The sequence below is a fragment of the Canis lupus genome, chromosome 6 (genome assembly GCF_048164855.1).
Source record: "Canis lupus baileyi chromosome 6, mCanLup2.hap1, whole genome shotgun sequence".
NCBI classification, from domain to species: domain Eukaryota; kingdom Metazoa; phylum Chordata; class Mammalia; order Carnivora; family Canidae; genus Canis; species Canis lupus.
Window position 1 is genome coordinate 13,511,091 of NC_132843.1, and position 17,999 is coordinate 13,529,089.

At 36.7% G+C, this 17,999-nt stretch overlaps 1 long non-coding RNA gene across 2 annotated transcripts in view; it reads left to right on the forward strand.

The window, feature by feature from the left end:
* Nucleotides 1-630, forward strand: part of LOC140635024 (uncharacterized) — a 58,629-nt gene extending 57,999 nt beyond the window's left edge. For both annotated transcript variants that reach the window (XR_012032373.1, XR_012032374.1), the window contains one exon: nucleotides 43-630. This is a non-coding gene — a long non-coding RNA (uncharacterized lncRNA). The remainder of the gene's footprint in view (nucleotides 1-42) is intronic.
* The last annotated feature ends 17,369 nt before the right edge of the window (nucleotides 631-17,999 follow it).

Sequence of the window (17,999 nt, forward strand, 5' to 3'; positions counted from 1 at the left end):
TTTTAAGTTCCTTGGATCATTAAATATGGTTTGTATTTTCAGGAAATTCACCTTCAGGGCTGTACTCTGGGTGTAAATGACACAATCTGTGTCAACAAAGCTTTTATAAACATCTCTGAACTCCACTGAATATCCGAATATCATGTGCGTGTATTTACTTCTAATCAGTTGGCCTGACAACAGCTGCCTTTCTCCAAATCCCAAAGTCCTGAGGGGCATGACTATTCATAAAGGGTCAGTGAACTACAGAATCTGGAGATTTTAAGAAGACAGAAGGTCAGTCGTAGCTCTGAATTTAAAATAAGGATATCAAACTTTGTTTCCCCTGAAGATTAAAAAAGAAAAGAAGAGTTGTATAACAGAACGCTAGACATAAAGAAGTCGCCCACATTTTGAGTCACAACACACAAGAAAAAGCTACTAAGAGCTACATTTGGAAAACTCTACTTTAGCAGAAGAAAGAGCCGGTCTTCTGAATAAAACACTTTGCAGGTCTCTTCGTGATCCACAACTCCATGAAGCTAACTTCAAGAGAAAATGAAAATCACAGACTATCTCTTGTTTCTGAAGTCTCAAGACTTTGGTGACATCAAGGTAATATGTTGTTTTTAATACATATGCAAATAAAGATCTCCCAAATTCCTTTATCTACTTTTAACAGATTTCTGTTTCTCATTTGGCCTCTGTTCACCCAATCCCATATATAGCAAAAGTGGAAGGTCAATGGAATTACTCTTACAATTATATTAACTGTATTCCTTGCAAGTGTCATTCTTAAATAATATCCCAGATCTAATAATTAATGAGAAAACACAACCTTCCTCTCCTTTCCATTAGTGCAATTAACAAAAACTGGGATATTCAAAATATATATCTCATTTTTATACTTGTAACTTATGCATTTTTTTAAGTTTGGTTTTTAAGCTAAGAAAATTGAATTGTCAAAGAACAATTACAACCACATGCCACACAAGCAACAGTTGTGAAAAGCATAATAGGTTGTGACCAACAAAATGCTGAGCTTTAGTCCACATAGAAGCTAAATACCTTTCTGAAGATATATAATCAAATAGCTAGGTATGTAATTTTTTTTTGGTTCTTTGAAAACATTTTATTTTGTGAGAAATAAATTTCCATTGTTTATAAACTATCCAGTTTATGGTATTTTGTTATAGCAAACATAATATTTTTATATAGCAAACAAAATATTATAATCACTTTCTTATACCAATTCCTTTTTTTAATCTAAAAATCCTTTTTATTAAACTTTATTTTTTTTTATTTAAATTCTAGTTAGCTGACATACAGTTCATTATTTGTTCTGGAGTATAGTTTAGTGGCAGGCGGTAATTTTGGGGGATACATATACATTTTTAATTTGCCTCACTAGAAAAGAACCATGAGAGCAGCAGATACAGGAAACCTCAGCTGAATTATTCTTCATGGGTAGAAAAAGGACATTCTACTTAACAAATGTTTTTCCAATAACTTATAGCACTTCTGAAAACTATTATATCCATGAATCATTTTATATTCCATATTCAGCTAAAGCTTCTCTAACACCATCACTCTGTCTTATTAGAAGAACATTTTATAGGGACGCCTAGGTGGTGCAGTCGATTGAGGTCAGAATTTTGGTTTTGGTTCAGGTCATGATCCTCGGGTTGTGAGATTGAGCCCCATGTCAGTCCCCATGCTCAGTACCTAGTCCCCTTAGGACTCTCCCTCGCCCTCTCCCCCTCACCCCTGCACTTTCTCTCTCTAAAATAAACAAATAAATATTTTTTTAAAAAAGAGAGAGAACATTTTATAATTAGAATACATTACCAAAAGGCCATCATAGCTCTTTTCCTTAATATAACCATATCTCAATTAAACATATAAATCCCTATAGCTTGGCAGTAGGCAAAATCCCAAATTTTTTTCTTTCAAAAAAAAAATAATAATAATTTCCTTACCATGGTATATGCAATGCATCACACATCAGAGGGTAGAGAGCCCTCTGATAATGAGAAAGTTTAAAATTATATTCACAGAGTAATTTGATATCAATTAATATTAAAGAATCCATCTAGAAGACTCATCTCTAAGTAATGTCTTTGACCCAGATAAGAATATGCTTATCTTCTTCCCAATTTGTCCTCACTCCGTTCTCCAATCCTACTTTTACCTAGATCAAAATACTCCGTTTTGCCTTCTATATTCAACCCCAAATTTTCCTTCATGGACCACCCTACAGATAGTATTCTCCATTTTGGAACAGACAGTAACCAGGGGAAAAAATGGCCTAATTGGCAACTTTAGTCCAACCCTCTAACAACCCCAAATATACATAATAGAAACAGCCAATATTCACTGAGTATATTTCTACTGGCCCTTCTCTAAATGTTTCACATGTGTTAACTTCTTGTATTTCTATAACATTTGCATAAAATAAACACTACTACTCCCTCCATTTTATAGATGATAAGACTGAGACACAGAGAACTTATGAAACTTCCCCAAGGTCAAACATCTAGGATAAAATAAATAGAACTGGCATTTGAACCCAGGCATAATCTGGCACCAGAAACCATGTTATTAATAACAGTGCTATATTGACTCAGGTTTTTTTAAAAAGAACAATGTTTTGTTATGCCAACAAAGTGTGGAGCCATTTGAAATAAATGTACAGAGTAAAGTAAAGCAAATAATCGGGCCATGAGGGTGGGGCCCTCATGAATTAAACTAGTGCCCTATAAAAGAGACCACAGAGATCTCCCTTGTCCTTCTACCTTGTAAGAACACAGAAAGAATATAGCTGACTATGAACCAAGAAGCAGATCCTCCTCACCAGACATGGAATCTCCCAGCACCTTATCTTGGACTTCCCAACCCCCAGACTATGAGAAATGAATGTTTGGTATGTAAACCACCCAGTCTGGTATTTTTGTTAGATCAGCCTGAATAGACTAAGACAGAGTACATTAACTTTTTTCTTTTAATGATATGCTGATATAGATGATATTCAAAGAAATTTAAGTAAACTAGTGACACTATTTATCTTCTCAATTTCCTTGGATTCAAATGTACCACACACAGTAAATTCTGAAAGTTAGTGCAGGTACAAGAGAGTATGAACCAGTTGAGCCTCTGGTTGACTGCCTTTACTGGGTTCCATGATCCTGTTTTTGGTGTGTGTGTCTGTGTGTGTCTGTGTTTAAATCAATAAGAGGATGTCTCTTAAGAGCAAAAATGACCTGACAAGCCATTCATAGGGTAAGGATAGAGTAAATAAAGAGAATTCTTCAAGGCCTCAACATTTAGGGGCTCCATGGTGCTAGTGACTCAGTAACAACTTAAGGAAACACAGTGAGAAAGAACTTGCTTGTGCTACAAGCTAGTGCTAAGAAAACATACCTGAGGCTCAAATACACAAAATTGGCCAGTGACATAATTTCTTCTCATTGTCTCTACAAAAGAACAGCATTGTCTTGTTAGACTTGCAAAAATTAGAGGCTGGCAACGTAATTATGTATTCTACCCCTAAAATTATACCTATGTTTAGTGATCACATTTTTAGACTTAATATCACTTCCTCAAAGAAATCTTTGTTACCATTCTACCGAAAGGAGCATCCTTTCCCCAACCATCCTTTATCCTTTTACTCCATTGATTTTCTTCCTAAAACTTACCACCTAATAGTATCTGTGTGTCCATATTCCATCTTCCTCTTGGGGAAGATAAAGCCTTAGAACTCTTTTTATTTGTTATTGCATCCCCATTGCCTGAGACAGTGCCTAGTTTTGGTTAAAAGAGTGAATATTATCCTTTCCTAATTATTACTTTTATTTTAGCAGTCTTGCTTTTAATATAACTCTTTCAAACAACGATCTAATCTCTAATCCTTAAAACTCAAAACATTATCATCTCTTGATATTACATATCTCATTGTCAAAAGTCAAATCAAAATTAATCTGATAAAAAAGCAAAGAAACCAATTTCTATGCAAATTTTAGTACAGAAAGTTTTCATTGGAATATGGCTGGAAATAAATATAGCTTTGAAGTCAGAAAAATATTGTTTGACTCTGGTTCTCGAGGTTTTCTGTTTTCTTCCTTTATCAGAATAGCTGAATAGATATTTCCAGATGTAGATGTTATAATGGTAAAGATGAGTAAGATACAATCTATACCTTAAATGTATTGTTTGGTAGAAATAAAAAGGCACAGATCATTTATGCTACTTCAAGAGCAGACAAAAGAGGAATTTAGAATAAATAAACCTTTCTTCCTGAAATGTAGAGTTCCTGAAATATAACCAGTCCACTTGTCAAAAATTTATAGGAGAAAAATTTCTTCCTACATCTGGATGTGTGAAACCTCAAGTAGAAAAGTGCTTCTTTATTTAGCAAGGTGAAAGTTTTCTTTTCTTTCAGTATGTGGTTTTTATTATGCCTTTTAATGTCCAATTTGTTCATGTTAGTTTGAATCAGTCCCATTAATGATGCTGGAAGAGGTTAATACTGCAGTAATTTCCAGAGTTAATACTGCAGTTATTTAATTTCCTCCACATGAGAGAACAGATAAAATAACATAAAAAGAATTGAAGGTACAAACAGTTGGTAATTCCAATTACCACTTCACTTCTCAAATTTTGTAGATGCTTGCTTAGGACACCCACCAGAGACTATTCAAGGGGGAAAAAACTTTAACTCCAGTTTGTGGATTCCGCCACTTATTAGGAATTACCGTAAAAGAAAGATGATTGAGTTTCTGCTAAGATTAGAGATTTGGCTATTTGTGAATGTCAATTATGCCCTCTATAATTACCACAAATAGAGGAAAAATACAAGATCTGGAAATTCTCATCCTGGATGGCTAGTAGAGTCACCTTAGATGGGCCTTTTAACTTCTCTTGGCCTAAGTTTCATTATCTGGGGATGGAAAAATAAAAAGATTGAAGAAGATAAGATATGGTTTCTTCAAGTTCCAAGTTTTCTAAGCATATGTTATGAATAATTAAAAAGTTGCTATTATCTCTCCAAATAATTGAAGCAAACCACTACTGTGGCCTGTATGCACTGCAGTACTTTTCCCCATGTAAACATCATCAGCAATAATATTCAGTGCAAACCACTTTTTGGAGATACAAAGTTCACAATATGACTAAGAAAATTTTTAAAAACATGAAAAATTACCTATCAGAACAAGTTAAATAAGGCTGCTAACTATCAAAAGACTGGCATATGTTAATGGCACCCAAATCTGGATAGTAATGAAAGTCATCAGAAATTTAAAAAAACAAAACAAAACAAAAACATAGAAGCAGAGTATCTCAACATGGGGCCCAAGAATTTTTTTTTAATTTCCTCATGTGAGTTTCTAATGTGTAGTCAAGTTTGTGAACCACTATTATAAACAATAAATGTTATGAGTTCTGAACACTAAGGGACCTCTGAGCTCTAAATTAGTTTGGGAAAGCTAATAATAATGTGTATTGTTGAAATTGATTCTTTTTTTTTTTTTTGATCAGCCAGTAATTGTTCAAACAAAACTGACAGTAGTAATTCCTTAGGGGTATGATAATCAGCCAAACTTTTCATACAGCAAGTGAACTGCATTCAAATAGACGCATACATTCTCTCTCAAATCTCATAACAATAATAATTATTATACCTTATATTTGCATAGTGTTTTATGGATTGTAATCTGCTTAACATGAATTCTCATTTGAAGCCTATTTAGTTAGGTTATCCACCACCCCCCCTTTAAAAATCAGGACATTAAAGCTCAGAGATAATTATTCCAGTATCACACAAATAAGTAGATGCTTCGATTTAAACAAAAGTTTTTCTGACGCCAACTACTTCTTATCTAATCTCATAAACATTAAAATTTGTTCTTGACATAGGATACCATTTAAAACTATGCAGTACTAAACTTGCATGTTTGTATAACAGAAGTTTATTTAATTCAGGCTGATAAGAAATCTTTTTTCTCAAAGACTTGCATATATTTTTAATTAATATGACTGCTGAGTCAGAATCTCTTTTACCTCAACAGCTCAAATTAATATTCAGAGTGATCTTAATTCTACTTTTTAAGCCCCATCCAAAAACCTGAGGAAAACTCACTGCGAGCCATGACAATGGGTAGAAATTATTTCTCCCACTAGGAAGCAAACAAACCTGAATGCAAAAGAAGGAAGTTTTATAAACAAAAGAAAACCAAAAACTGTAGCTATCGTCCAAGAGAAAATTTCACAGGCCCATCTTATAATAATAGCAGAACAACATGAAACAGAGTAGAAGAGCACAGACTTTGGAGTCAGATGAATCAGGCTTTAAATGAGAATGTGCTACTTGATAGTCACATCAGATTGGATAAGTGATTTTACAAATGGAGATACAGGAGTTCTAGCCTATTATGTGCTTTCTATTGCTGCTATAAGAAATTACCACAAATTTAGTGGCTTAAAACAATACAAATTTATCTTGCAGTTTGGAAGTCAGAAGTCTGAAGCAGATCTCACTGGACTAAAATTAGGATGTTGTCAAGGCTATAGTCCTTCTAGAAGCTCTTGGAAGAATCCCTTTCCTTGCATTTTTCAGCTTCTAGAGACTGCACCCATTCCTTGGCTCATGGCCACTTCCATCTTCAAAGCCAGCAATGACTGATCAAGTCTCTCACACTGCCATCATTCTAACACCAACTCTGCATCTTCTCTCCCACATTTTTTTAAGATTTTATTTATTGGGGCAGCCTGGATGGCTTAGCGATTTAGTGCCCACTTTCAGCCCAGGGCCTGATCCTGCCTCTTTCTGTGTCTCTTGTGAATAAATAAAGAGAGAGAGAGGCAGAGACACAGGCAGAGAGAGAAGCAGGCTCCATGCAGGGAGCCCAACGTGCGACTCGATCCCAGGTCTCCAGGATCAGGCCCTGGGCCGAAAGTGGGCAGTAAATCACTAAGCCACCCGGGCTGCCCTCTCTTCCACATTTAAAGATCTTTGTGATTATACTGGGCCCATCTGGATAATCCAGGATAATCTCCCAATGTTAAGGTCAGAAGATTAGCAATATTCATTCTATCTCCAACTGTAATTCCCCTTTCCCATGTAATATAATATATTCGTTCCCAGATTCCAAGAGAAAACAACAACTAAGAAGCAAAGGCAAACCAGGGAAAGGTCTAAGACACTGGCTCCCTGGGTTCCCCTTCCTGCTTTGGACATATGCTCTCTGATGCAGAATAATAGATGAGATCTCTAAGGACACCCCACATAGTAAGGAGCATTCAAGTCATAAAACATCTCCATTTTATGCCACCAAATAGTTGTATGACGTATATGACATTTGCCAGGGAGCCATGCCTTATAAATCGAGAGATTGTTGGTTTGCTTACCATAAACAATCCTAAACCAGAGATATCCTAATCAAGGCATCCATAGATTAGGAATATCCTCTGAGAAAATACCACTAGTCTATCTCCCTGAAGGTCCATCTATTTTCATGTTTACAAGGAGATTATACTGAGCCACCTTCCTTTTCTCTTGCTTCCCAGGAAGATTCCCCTAGTAGTCAGGGAAGATAGTCACAGGCCAGATACCTCAACTCCTTCCTCCTCAGGAAGGCTACTATAGGTTGATAAATAAATGATTTATATAAAATCCCTAAAACAGTGTCCTGCACTCAATCCATACTTAGTATTAGCTATTATCATTACTATTACCAATCATCATATCAAGTGAAAATCTATAAACTTTATTATAAATCATTGAAGAAATCTTTGAGTGCTCACATGACATTTAAGACAAGCGTCCTTCTTCTAGATGTATAGCCTCTAGTAGAGGTTCATAAGTAATTACAACAGGCTAGACTATGTTTGGCTATATAAGAAATACAGACTAAAAACACAACAAAAATCCACAGAATAAAGCAAATGAGGAATGTTTCACACAGATGGTGGTAGAGGCTATGGGGATGACTGGTGCTGGTAAACAGAAGAAAAGAGACTAACCGAATGACAGGTTTTACTGCAGCCCAAGATTAGTTTTCTAGCAGGAGGAGTCTAGAAAGACAGGATTGATTCTACTGGGAATTTTAAAGACCACTTGAGCCAAGAGCTTCAAATGCCAATCTAAAGAGCATAGGTTTCCTCCTACAGGAGACTCACTGAATGGTTTTGATTGAAGTGTGACATCATGAAAATGGTTGTTATGAAAGTCAGAATATGGCATTTGGAGGTGGGTTTTTTTGTTTGGAGATACATCTAAGGACTCAGCCATTTTTCCATTTGTCCCAAAATGAAGACTAGATCATCTGTTCTCTGCTCTGGGTTTTACTGGAAAATATAAGAAATCCACCAGAGTCTGACAAAGCAGGGTTCTTTCAGGACTTTCAGTGGAATCAAAAGACCTGGATTTTCATTTCATTTACCAACAAATAATGAAACCATCTCTCTAAGCATTAATTTCCTGTTCTGCAAAATAGAAATAATAATATCAATGTTGCATGTTTACCTCAAGGATAGAAATAATGTTTCCTAATACTATTTTCAGTACATTTTGGAATACAACAAACGGTAGTTATTATTTTCTTCCATAGAACAGAGAATTCTACCCTTTGAGGTTGTCCCAATTGGCTTCAGTTTTATTGCCTCTACTTAACCATACTTAACCAGTGCCTCCAGGAATAAAGTCTTCATGTTTTTAGGAGAGTAGAGGCCTCCCACTTCCACTTTACAGTCTACTCTGGGAAACAAGATGCCAGTACCTCCAACTGTCTAGATACAGAACAAAAGTGGTGATTCACCCCTGACATTCTTCCAAACTGGCCTGGTGTTTCTTTTCCATGGAATTAACCCCTACTCTTTCAAGGACTCTAGCTGTTTATTCATTGCCTTGCAGTTCATTTCCCTTGAGTAGAAGACAAGCTTAGCAAATCGCCTCACGATGCCATGTATTGTCACTACCCCAAGCCCAGTTGCATTTTAAGCATGTTCCCAAACTAGCCTACCTTGCAATATCTTTACAATTTTTCTAGGAATGATCACATGATTCTTGCATCTAGATAATTCAGGTTACTCACCTGAATGACCTTAGCCTCTTAGACTCACAGTTGTTAGGAGGGAAGAAAAGTCAGTGAGATAGTGAGACAGTTAAATAATATAGCAAACACTCAAATATTATAAGCAAATATGGAGAGATATTTATTAGTGTTTTCTGTTTCCCATTTTCTGGTGCAAAAATTACTCCCTTAAGGTACCAATGTACCACCAGACACTTTTTGTCATATGATTGTTTAGAGTTGGAATTTGACCAAAGTGAAATCAATCAAAGCTCTGATATGGTCACCAGCCTGAAGTCTTCATGGCCATAGATAGAGTAATAGGTCACTGCCAAAGAACTGCTCTGGATCCTTCATCATTCAAATTCCCAGAAAGAGAATCTAACTGTTCATTAGCAAGTCAATGCATTGAGTGGCTTTGGGTCAGATGTCCATCTCTGACCAATATTGAGTTGAATGGTAAAATTGCAAAAAGAGGTAGGAGTCACCAAAAAAAAAAAAAAAAAAGAATCCTTTAGAACTGTAATCCTAAAATTGAATGAACAAATAAGATTAAATAAAACACATCTGAATGGAAAGTGTTACTCACGTATGGCAGCTAACAACTAATATTGTTTAAAGTAAAAGAATGATCAAAGGCCCTTTGATGCTACTAGTATAGCATAGCTATGACGATGAAAGACTTGAAAGTAAAGAAAGTAAAGGTACTTCTCTCTTCCCAGGTACCAGGTTATACAGGCAGTATTTCCTAAAGGAGTTAATCTTCCACGTGATACTTCCAGCAAAACTTTCTTGGCCAAAGATGATTGGTTTTCTAGAACTAAATACTACCTCTCCTATTCTACCAGGTGCAGAGACAGAGGACACACCAAATAGCTTAGGGTAAAGTATAGAAAGCCACCAGCAAGGACAAGGACAACCCCCACAATAAATCCAGAAGGATGAGGTCTTTAACAACTAGCAAAGCCCTGGCTTTGACCCAAAAAGGTCTACAGTAAAAACACAAAAGTCCCTACCATTTGCTTAGCAACCAGAACCACAATTCTCTAGAGGCTAACAACCAGAGTTTCTGAAGAAATAGATCAAGACATTGTGGAATGGATCCAGAAATCAGGATAAAGTAGGACCCCAGAAAACTGAGCCAAAAAAACAACATGTGCTTCATTAAGGATGACTGGCTACTTCTGGCCAGTGGAAAGATGCCAACTTTCCAGATGAAAAAAAAGGTTTCAGTGGTCTAAAAAGCTCACAGTATAAGCAAAAAAAAAAAAAATGTAGATAGCTATATCTGCTCCGTAAACATTGTTATAACCCTCCACAAGTTGTATGAATCAAGTATTTCTTATACAACTCCTTTTCCTAAAAGATATATACTGCCTTATGTATCTTGTAGGGAACTGCTGATATGTCTAAATCCAAGTAGAACTGAACAATAACATCCTTTCTGTAACAATAAGCATGTAAAACTATAATTATAATTGGTTCTATAACTGATCCACCTCCAGGTTTGAAAAGATAAAAGATGAAAACTTGTTAAGAGAATGGATCTTTCATAAATGTTTTTACCACACACACCAAAAAAAGTGATAATAATAAAGGGGATAGGAGAAAACTGAGAGGTGATGGATATCTTATGGCCTTGATAGTGGTGATGGTTTCAGAAGTATATACATATCCCTAAACTCATCAAGTTGTATGCATTAAATTTGTACAGCTTTTTGCATGTCAATCATGTCTCAGTAAAGTAGGAAGAAAGAAGAGGAGGAAGAGGAGGGGAGGTGAAGTGGAAGGGAAGAAAGAGGGGGAGAAGAAGAATCATCCAGGAAACAATTGTCTCTCTTACTGCTAACAGCAATTACTTGTCATTTTTTCTAGTGCTGTTTTCCATCTTGGATTATTTTAGGTAACAGGAATCACTGTTTATTGCTTATTGCTTTATACAATGCATTTCTACAAAATAAAACAGCACTTATGACCTTGATTAGAGACATTGTCTTTAATTATGTTGTATGTTAAATTCCGAAAAAAAGATTAAAAAACAACAACAACAACTAACCCTGACTGATGGAGTAAAGTTACCTTTTCATGAATGTATCATTTTTCAATCTCAGCTACTGCTGAGAAAATGTGGATTAGCCATATCTACAATCTGTGTGTGTGTGTGTGTGTGCGTGTGTGTACACACACATACATAGATATATGAAGCAGAACACTTACATGAATTTTTTTTTTATTTATTGGAGTTCAATTTGCCAACATATAGCATAACACCCAGTGCTCATCTCATCAAGTGCCCGTCACCCAGTCACCCCCACCCCCTGCCCACCTCCCTTTCCACCACCCCTTGTTCATTTGCCAGAGTTAGGAGTCTCTCATGTTACATGAATTGTTTAAATATTTTCCAATAAGTAACTCCTGGGCAGCCCGAGTGGCTCAGCGGTTTAGTGTCGCCTTCGGCCCAAGGTGTGATCCTGGAGACCCGGGATCGAGTCCCACATCGTGTTCCCTGCATGGATCCTGCTTCTCCCTCTGTCTGTGTCTCTGCCTCTCCTTCTCTCTCTGTGTCTCTAATGAATAAATAAATAAAATCTTTAAATAAATAAATAAATAAATAAATAAATCCCTATCACCCCTAGCCCAGCACATTCCTCCTCTTTCTTGTTTCATTAACAAGCCACTTTACAAAATACCTTTACCAAATACAGGGCTGAGAGATGAGGGACATGGGGTAGAAAGATGGCAGGGAGGATATTGCTAATACAAGTTGAATACATAAATACACTAATCATCCAGAGCATGCTCCACTACTCAGCAGCTGACATTATACTATGAGATCAGCTCAGCCCCTGGTTCCTGCTCCTGTCAACTGAACCCATATTTATCAAGGCCTTACTCTATACCTAACACTGTGGTGAGAAGCTGCAGAGGGACGAAGAGTGATGGAGAGAGGGAGAGGGAGAGAGGAAGACAGACAGATCATGCCTGAGGAATGCTGCTCTGGTTGAAGTGCACGTATGGAAAACAACTGAAGATCACTACACAAGCTTTGCTGTGCTCTTCCTTCTTTTGACCAGTAATTTCTTAGGGGGTTCACTGTCTATTGTTACTGCTACCACAAGGCATTTGAGAGAATTGGAAACCAAATAATTCAGTTGTTTTTCTCCTATTTAATAGATCTGAGAAAAGTCTCAATAGCTGAGGAGGGGAAAAAGGTAAAAACTATTAATAGAAAGAACGTATAAGGTTATCTATGAGTGTCCTATTTGTGTTATAACATTTCTGGATTAGTATGAAAAATCAAATAATAGCTTTACTGGGCACTATAACATATTAAAATGTTATATGCGAAATATGATACAGATATATAAATGTTCTATATATAAAAAGTCTCTTTTCAAGGTCCTAGTTTAAGACTCACAATGAGTTACATATTTAGAATATTATAAAAGCACAAGGTCTTTGTATTAGGTAGACTTTATATTGAATACTGAATTGCACTGAATATTGAATTCTCTGAATTCCTACTTATGACTCATGTGAAACGGGAGAAAAGTTAATTTTTCTTAGCCTCAATTTCTTCTGTCAAACAAGGATAACTATGACTATTTTGAAGGAAATAGTGAAGATGAAAGTAAATGATATGAACAAGTTAACCTAGTACAATGCCAGGTACATAGCAAGTAACTAATAAATGCCACTTTTCCTTCTCTCTAAACATAGCAGTAAGCAAAAATATATCTAAAGCTTTAAAGGACAAATATCTAGAAATAGAATTTTTATGTTGCTCAATATTAAGAAAAGAACACAGTTGCACTCAATTTAAAATATCATCCTGAGGCAGAGTTTCGTGAACATGTGCAGAGTACTCTCTGTCCATTCATGGTACTTGGCATAGACCTCTGCCAATTAATCATGTGCATGTCAGTATCTTCCAACCTACTATGTGCTCTACAAGGTTGACATCTAAATCTTATACATAAACTCAGATTGTTAAATGTCTATATGAATGTGTGAATGGGCAGCACATAAGAACTAGGTGATAGGAATTCTGAAATCCTTCCAATATGAATAAAACACACCGCTATATAGCAAATAAGCTCCTACAAACTTACTAAAATACAAAACCTACAAAAATGAAATAAAGTCTAAGTGAAAAATAAAGATACTTCAGTAATGACAAAAATGCTTATGTTAAAATACTAAGTGGGAAAAAATAAATTTTGCATGTCTGGAATGAAAACTGTGTTGAGTTTTTTTTTAACTATATGCCAAAAAAAAAAAAAAAGACAGAAGGAGACACAAACAGTAGTGGTCATGATCAATACTTGGATTTTTTTTTAAGATTTTCTTTATTCATGAGAGGCACAGAGAGGCAGAAACATAGGCAGAGGGAAAAGCAGGCTCCTCAAGGGGAGCCCGATGTAGGACTCAATCTCAGGACCCGGAGATCACTCCCTGAGCCAAAAGCAGATTCTCAACCACTGAGCCACCCAGGCATCCCTGTTTTCTATAATTAAAAGTCTGTTTCAAACAAAAGAGTCTGTTTCTCTCCACAACCACCCTTTTTTTTACTTTTGCTCATTTAACTTCCACATATGAGTGAAATCATATGGTAATTGTCTTTCTCTGACTGGCTTATTTTGCTTAACAATATATTCTCTAGCTCCATCCATGTCTTTGCAAATGGCAAGATTTCATTCATTTTACGCCTGAATAAGAATTCCATTGTGATATATATATGTATATATATATATATATATATACTCTATCATTCTATCATTTGATCCATTTACCAATTGATCTATTTACCTTATTTATCCATCTACCAATTGATCCATTCAGCAACTTGGGCTGCTTCCACATCTGGGCTATTGTAAACGATGCTGTTATACACATAGGGATGCAAGAATATCTTTGAATTGGTGTTTTTGTATTCTTTGGGTAAATACCCAGTAGTGTTACTGCTGGATTGTAGGGTAGTTCTATTTTTGACTTTTTATGGAGGAATCTCCATACTGTCTTCCATAGTGGCTGCTGCACCAGTTTGCATTCTCACCAACAGTGCACAAGGGTTCCTTTTTCTCCACATCCTACCAACACCTGTTGTTTATTGTGCTGTTGATTTCAACCATTCTGACAGGTGTGAGGTGATATCTCATTGTGATTTTGATTTGCATTTCCCTGATGATAAATGATGTTGAGCAACTTTTCATGTGTCTGCTGGCCATCTGTATGTTTTCTTTGGAGAAATGTCTGTTCATGTCCTCTGCCCATTTTTCAATTAGATTATTTGTTTTCTTGGGTGTTGATTTGTGTGTGTGGGTGTGGGTGTGTGTGTGTGTATATATATAAATCTTTATATATTTTGGATACTAACCCTCTTTTCAGGTATGTCATTTGCAAATATCTTCTCCCATTCACTGATTGAATTGTTCCCTTCACTGTGTGGAAGCTTTTTTATTTATTTATTTCTTAAAGATTTTATTTGTTCATGAGAGAGAGAAAGAGAAGCATAGACATAGGCAGAGGGAGAAGCAGGCCCCATGCAGGGAGTCTGATGTGGGACTCAATCCTGGATCCCAAGATCACACCCTGAGCCAAAGGCAGACACGCAACCAATGAGCCACCAGGCATCCTGAAGCTTTTTTATTTTGATGCAATCCCAATAGTTTATAGTTTTGCTTTTGATTCCTTTGCCTCTGGAGACATATCTAGAAAAAAGAATCTACAGCTAATGTCAAAGAGGTTACTGCCTATGCTCTCTTCTAGGACTTTTATGGTTTTAGGTCTCACATTTAAGTCTTTCATACATTTTGGATTTATTTTTATGTATGCTGTATGGTGTAAGAAAGTGGTCTACTTTCTTTTGCATATTGCTGTCCAGTTTTCCCAACATCATTTGTTCCCAACATCATTGTCTTTTTCCCATTGGATATTCTTTCCAGCTTTGTCAAAGATTAATTGACCATGTAGTTGTGGGTTTATTTCTCAGTTTTCTGTTCTGTTCCACTGACAATTTGACTATTTTTGTGCCAGTGCCATAACGACTGTTTTGATTACTATAGTTTTGTACTATAATTTTAAGATCTATTTATTTATTTATTTATTTATTTATTTATTTATTTATGAAAGACAGAGAGAGAGAGAGAGAGAGAGAGAGAGAGAGGCAGAGACACAGGCAGAGGGAGAAACAGGCTCCATGTTTTGGAGCCCGATGCAGGACTCGATCCCAGGACTCCAGGACCACGCCCTGGGCTGAAGGCAGGCACTAAACCACTGAGACACCCAGGGATCCCCCCTGTACTATAATTTGAAGTCCAGAATTGTGATGCCTCTAGCTTTGCCTTTTTTTTTTTTTTTTTTTTTTTAAGATTGCTTTGGCTATTTGGGATCTTTAACGGTTCCATACAAATTTAGAACTATCTGCTCCAAAGTGAAATCCTTTGTCTCCATTTCCTCCTCTACAATCAAAAGGATGGGAGGAAGGGGGCATGCTTAATCCATATTTCCAATCCTCCTAATCACCCAAACCAGAAAGCTTACTTTACTCTGTATTCCTCTCCCTCATTCTCCATATCCCATAGGTCACTAAATGCTATTCTAACAATCTCTCAAAACTCTCCATCCTGCTTATCCCCAAAATCACAGCTCCAATCCAGTTCCTCATCATTTCCTGAAGACTATCCAAATAATTACCCTAATCCCTAATTTTTTTCCTTGCTTCCAATCTCACTTCAACTCTCAATCCATGTCTCACATTTCCTACATTGTTATTTCAAAAATGCAAATCTGGTCATACTCCTTGATGACTTCTTCAATGGTTCCCCAAATGCTTATGGATAAAAGTTTAAATTCTGCATGGTTTTGACATTCTTCATCATCTGGTCTCTGCCTACTTCTCCATTTTAACTTACCACCACTACCTTCTTCATCCTTTAGGCTCTCAGTACACCAAATGATAAGCAGACTTCTTAAGAGTCTGAATGAAGCCTCTAAAATGCTCCTTCTGCCTGGAGCAGCACACTGTCTTCTTTCCTCCAATTTCTACCCTGCAAAATATTCCTTCTCCTTCAAAAATGAACTAAATATCTCCCCTTCTATAAATAATATTCTTATGCTCCAATCTTGAATGTAATGCTATTTCCTATATATTCCCATATCTTTTCCTTTCCCCATCATAACACAACCTTTTCTTCTGCCTATAATACTCCCCCATGGCAATCCTTATCCAATATCCATACAGTTAATGCCTCTTCAATCTTTAGATGTATCCAAACATCACTTCCTAAAGAAGATTTCAGGGACTCCTAATTACATCAGGCTTCTTTTGGGGGGAAAGCTATCTCAAAACTGTGTCTTTATTCTTTCCCAGAATTTCTTTAGTTTGCAATTATATATTCAATACAATGATTTCTTTATTAAGGTCTCTTTCCCCATTAGTCTCAGTGGCAGCCCTCTGGTTTATTATTTCAGTAATTTGCTTGATAATACCATTGCATGGGACGCCTGGGTGGCTCAGTGGTTAAGCATCTGTCTTCCGCTCAGGGCGTGATCCTGGAGTCCAGGGATCAAGTCCCACATCGGGCTCCCTGCAAACAGATAGTGAGTCAGGATATAACTCCAAGACTATGTGGCTTTGAAGTCCAAGCTTGAAAAATCACCACCATATAAATATGTGTTGAATAAATTATCTTTTTCATCAATTATATTTAATCCATAAGACTATAGGTGAATTTTACTTGCTTCATGTATTTTTATATTTTCTAAATTGTCTATAATGTTAATGTATCGATCTATAACATAAAATGTAAATGTTTATCTAAAAGAAATTTTAGATCAACCAAATTTTATATAAATATTTTAAAGTATGCTTTGCTTTACACCAAAGATGTTCAAAGAATACAGAAAAATAAGATTAAAGTAAATTATAAGAGATAGTTAACATTTCACACTCATTAGGAGACTATTATTTTTAAAAATATAGAAAATAGCAAGTATTGATGAGGATGTGGTTAAAATGAAATTCTTGTATATCAGTGAAAATGAAAATGGTTCCACTGCTATGGAAAGATGTATGGTAGTTCCTCAAAACTTAAACATGGAATAACTATGTGATTCAGCAATTCTACTTGTAGGTATAAATATAGCCAAATGAACTAAAAGTAAGGACTTGAACAGATATGTATCTGTACATCAGTGTTCATAGCAGCATTATTTACAACAGCCAAAAGGTGAATATAGCCTAACTTCCACCAACAAATGAACAGATAAAAGGTGATACATGTAATTGAATATTACTCAATCTTTTTTTCTTGAAGATTTTATTTATTCATGACAGACACACAGAGAGAGGCAGAGACATAGGCAGAGGGAGAAGCAGGTTCTCTGCGGGGAGCCTGATGTGGGACTTGATTCCAGGACCCTGGGATCACGACCTGAGCCAAAGGCAGATGCTCAACCACTGAGCCATCCAGGCGCCTCTCAATTAAAAAAAAAAAAAAATGAGAGGAGGGGCAATGTGGCGGAAGAGTAGGGTCCCCAAATCACCTGTCCCCACCAAATTACCTAGATAACCTTCAAATTATCCTGAAAATCTACAAATTTGGTTGAGAATTAAAGAGAGAACACCTGTAATGCTACAGTGAGAAGAGTTCGCGCTTCTATCAAGGTAGGAAGACGGGGAAAAAGAAATAAAGAAACAAAAGGCCTCCAAGGGGCAGGGGCCCGCGAGGAGCCGGGCTGAGGCCGGGGCGAGTGTCCCCAGGACAGGAGAGCCCCGCCCCGGAGGAGCAGGAGCTGCACCAACCTTCCCGGGCGGAAAGGGGCTCGCAGGGAGGTGGAGCAGGACCCCAGGAGGGAGGGGATGCCCTCGGGCTCCCGGGGACACTAACAGACACCTGCGCCCCGGGAGAGTGCGCCGAGCTCCCTAAGGGCTGCAGCGCGCGGCGGGAC